This window comes from Mirounga leonina, unplaced genomic scaffold (assembly GCF_011800145.1).
Source record: "Mirounga leonina isolate KUSES-001 unplaced genomic scaffold, KU_Mleo_1.0 Mir_204, whole genome shotgun sequence".
Taxonomy (NCBI): Eukaryota; Metazoa; Chordata; class Mammalia; order Carnivora; family Phocidae; genus Mirounga; species Mirounga leonina.
This window is the reverse complement of record NW_023270513.1, coordinates 8,331,199-8,335,696: the sequence shown is the minus strand read 5'-3', so window position 1 is coordinate 8,335,696 and position 4,498 is coordinate 8,331,199. Positions and strand designations below refer to the sequence as shown.

Below are 4,498 nucleotides of genomic sequence, written 5' to 3'. Positions count from 1 at the left end.
AATGAATCATGGATCACTACATCAAAGAGTAATGCTTTATTTTATGGTGACTAATATAACATAAGAAAAATTTTAAAAAGCCAGCTCTTTAGCAAAAATGAATAAATCAATAGTCTATGCACTCCAAATAGTTGTCTCCCTGGTGATAAAAAAAAAAAAAGTGTTCCTGCTGTGCACATCTGGAATTGCTGTCAATTTATCCCTGAGATTGCTCATGTACCTGAGAACATAGGACAGGATTGAGGGCCTTAAAATTAAAATACACAAAATTACAAAACCAGAATATTTATATGATGAAAAAAAGTTAAAATGCACAGTATACATCATTCACATGCAGCTAGTGCACTTGGCATCCTAGAGAAAGTGGGGCCCAAGTTGTGGTTATCAAAGGGATCAAATAAAATTCTATCAGCCCAGAATGGGGTGGGAGTAAGCTTAGCAGCAGCAGGTCTGCAACTGTCCCCCAACACCCCCTCTGCCTACTGTCACAACCTATTGCTTGGCACAGTTCTCAGCACCCTAAGAGTGGGTTATGAGGCAAGATGTGGAGAAACTCTGCCTTACCCCTGAGAGATTCCCTCCCACAGAATGTAATGATTCGTGAGTTGGGTCCATCAATTTGGTCTCATGCTTAATCTTTGCCCTCTGGCATAGGAACAATTATTATTTACATCTTTCTTTGAAAGGAAAACAACTTCCCTATCCAGGCCACTTTCAAAAGCTGGAGATTCTGGGAGCAGAGACTCAGATATAGCACACAAGGAGGGGTTTTTCCCCAAAACCCTCAAGTGCATTTGGATAGAGCATGGTTGGAGTTCATTTGCCTCCCCCCTTCCCCCTTCCCCTACCAAGAGGGAAGAGAGGGTAATGCTGTGGACTCCAGCATGAGATACATGGCAGTGCCAGCTGCCCTCCCCCCACCCTGTCCCCACTTTCTCCACTCTGTGATTGATGCCTGCTCCTCAAAACTTCCTGATCACAAAATGATAGCCCCCACCCACTGCAGTCCAATTCTGGGCCTCTGGGAGCACGGCAGGGCTATGGATCTCCTCTTCTTCTTCCTCCCAAAAGTAGGCTGGCTTTCCTGTGAGCTGGGGGCCTGCTGGGCCTTAAGTGGACATGAGGCCACCATATGACTGATGCCCTGGTAGAAATGGCACTTCTTGGGCTGGGGTGGCAGCTTGCATTCCTTGGTATGGTGGTCTAGACCTCCACAGTTATAGCACCTGCCTCCCTTTGATCTGTGCTTCTGCATGTTCTTCCCTTTGGGTCACCCCTCACTCCCAGTACAGAACACCCCAGCAGGGCTAGTGGCTCAGATAGCTTCCAGGCACTTACCAGACTTCTTAAAGTTAAAGTCCACTGCTTCACCCTCCTTCAGGCTCTGGAAGCCCTCCATGTGCAGCTTGGTCTGGTGCACAGACATGGACAGGGGGTCAAGCATGACCCCAGTGAGTATTGTCATGGACAGGAAGCTGAACCCGATGCAAACATTTAACCACTTACAGAAATGGGAACCCTGTAGCAGCTGTGGCTCCTCTACTCCCAGGCGGCATCAGGTGCCTCCTCAGGTGCCTTGGAGCAGCCACCTGCAAACTGCTGATCTGACACAGAGCCCATGGTAGTCAGCTGAACTTGTGGCCCAGATGCACCTTGTCAGGTGGCTGCTGGCCCCAGAGAAGTCTGGAGGCAAAGGGCTGGCTTGGAAAGAGGCTGCTACATCTTCCCCCAGCACCTGTTCCAATACTTTGTATAGAATTATGCTAAAATAAAATGCAGAAAATACAATTTCTGGCATAGAAAATACCATGATGGTATTGGAAATTGGTGGTCCCAGCAGCTTTTCAATACTTTCCATCTTCTTTCCAGGTATACTCTCCTTCTAGGCTCTTTGTCTTTTGCTTGCCTGTCAGAAACCTAAACAACAAAACACAGATAATTAACCATCAGTAACTTGCAATGAGAAGCCTTTCTCCTCATTGTCTTTCCTTAAGGGAAGAAAATCAGATCATAAATCCTCCTTATATACTAATTTAATAACTTTGTTAAAGCCTTTTTAAAACAATAAAGACATTATTTTACAAATGAAGAATGGATAGACAAGCAAGAGCTAAGAAGCTTTAATCAAGCCACATGGTGAGGTAAAATGAGGAGCACAGGAGTAGTCAGGATACTTAGATTTCAGATTTAGTTTTTAACTTGCCCTGTGACCTGGGGTAAGTTAAATGACCTCTCCTCTGAGGCTCAGTTTCTTAATAGGAAAAATTTTGATGGTGATATCTATGCTGCTTACCTTTGTAAAATATTGCAAAGAATAATTCGATAGACATTTGTTAAATTCCTACTGTATGTCAGACACTGAGTTAGAATCAAATGAGATAACGAAAATCAAAATGGCAAGGCCAGATATAAGTTAGAGTGTTATTATTGCTCTAAAAGCTGCCTAACTTTCCAAAGAGATAAAGCTTTTGCACAAAGAGTAGATTAAAAGGGACATAAATTTAAATATTTTCTTTCATATTTTTCTTCCAGGAAATTTCTGTTATTAACTCATAGCTGTCTAAAACTTAGCAGCCTCTAAAACTTAACAGAATTACGTAAGAATGTTTTTCCTCCCTATCCGATGTGAAAGATCTCAGGTTGCTTATCATTTAAATGAGTGTAGACATGGACACTGCATAGCAACTATCATTAGTACTACTACTACCATTGAGTCTTTTTATTGATTCCTCATAAAGAAGAGAAAAAGAAACTAACACTTAGTGAGTACCTATTATTGGCCACACTCTGTGCTAGCTCTTTTACCTATAAAATCTCATTTGATCCAAACAAATGTTTGGCAAAGTATATATTATTCTGCCCATCTTTTAAATCCACTAACTACGTTTTAGTGAGATGAAGGTCACTTAGGAGAAATTGGTGAAATTCTAAGACAAACACAAGTCTTTCTCTCAAATCCCATGCTTTTTCTGACATATTCAAAGAAAAGTAGAGCTAGGATAGTCCATATTTACAGAGAGAGACCAGTAGAGAGGTCAGATTCTCTATGGAGGCCATATGGCAAGTTAATGACAGAACCAGATCTAGAATACATGTCTTCTGTTTTCCAGTTTAACGTATTTTTCCTTTAAGTTTCATTAAATGTATATGGTGTCAATTTAACTATATCCACCAAATATGATTAATTAATCAACTAAAGAAGTGAAGCAGTATTATCCTTAAAGTTAATAATTTATTAAAAAGTGTTTTCCACAGGAACTAAATTTAAAAGGATAAAGTATTTTGATATAGGACTACAAGTTGAATTTTTTTTTCATTTTTATTTTATATGCTTGTTTGGTTAGTAGTTTCCTGCCTTTCTTAAGTTTTATCAACTTGTTTATTGGTTTTTCAAGTAAAAGAGAAACCATTTTTAAAAACTGCAATTAAAAAAATTCCACACAAGGGGCACCTGGGTGGCTCAGTTCGTTTAGTGTCTGACTTATATCAGGCTCCCTGCTCAGCAAGGAGTCTGCTCGTCCCTCTCCCTCTGCCCCTCCCCACTGCTTGTGCTGTCTTTCTGTTTCTCTCTCAAATAAATAAATAGAATCTTTAAAAAAAAATACCACATAAGACTATAAACCAACTAGACATAACAGGCATCCAGAACGCTGCATCCAACAACAGAAAAAAAATATTTTTCAAGTGAACATAGAGCATTCTTTAGAATAGACTATATGGTAGGCCATACAATAACCATCAATAAATTTAAAAGGATTAAAATCCTACAAAGTATTGGGCGCCTGGGTGGCTCAGTTGGTTAAGCGACTGCCTTCGGTTCAGGTCATGATCCTGGAGTCCCGGGATTGAGTCCCGCATCAGGCTCCCTGCTCGGCGGGGAGCCTGCTTCTCTCTCTGACCCGCCCCCCTCTCATGTGCTCTCTCATTCTCTCTCTCTCAAATAAATAAATAAAATCTTTAAAAAAAAATCCTACAAAGTATCTTTTCCAACCATAATAGAATAAAATTAGAATCAATAACAAAAGAAAATTAGGAAAATTCACAAATATGTGGAAATTAAACAACATGCTCTCAAATAACCAGCCAGAGAAAAAAAAATCACAAGGGGAATTAGAAAATGCTTTGAGATGAATGAAAAGGAAAACATAACAAAACTTAGGGTATGTAGCAAAACCAATCCTCAGAAGGAAATTTCTGGTTGTGAAGACCTATATTTAAAAAGAAGACAGATCTTGGGGTGCCTGGGTGGCTCAGTCGTTAAGCGTCTGCCTTCGGCTCAGGTCATGATCCCAGGGTCCTGGGATCAAGCCCCGCATCAGGCTCCCTCCTCGACGGGAAGCCTGCCTCTCCCTCTCCCACTCCCCCTGCTTGTGTTCCCTCTCTCGCTGTGTCTCTCTCTGTCAAATAAATAAAATCTTAAAAAAAAAATAAAAAGAAGACAGATCTCAAATTAATAACCCAACTTTCTACCTTAAGAAACTAAAAATAAAGAAACACA

The 4,498-nt window shown here is 40.6% G+C and overlaps 1 pseudogene; it reads right to left on the bottom strand.

The window, feature by feature from the left end:
• Positions 1-962: 962 nt before the first annotated feature.
• Positions 963-1,620, bottom strand: LOC118025905 (annotated as a pseudogene).
• Positions 1,621-4,498: the final 2,878 nt, after the last annotated feature.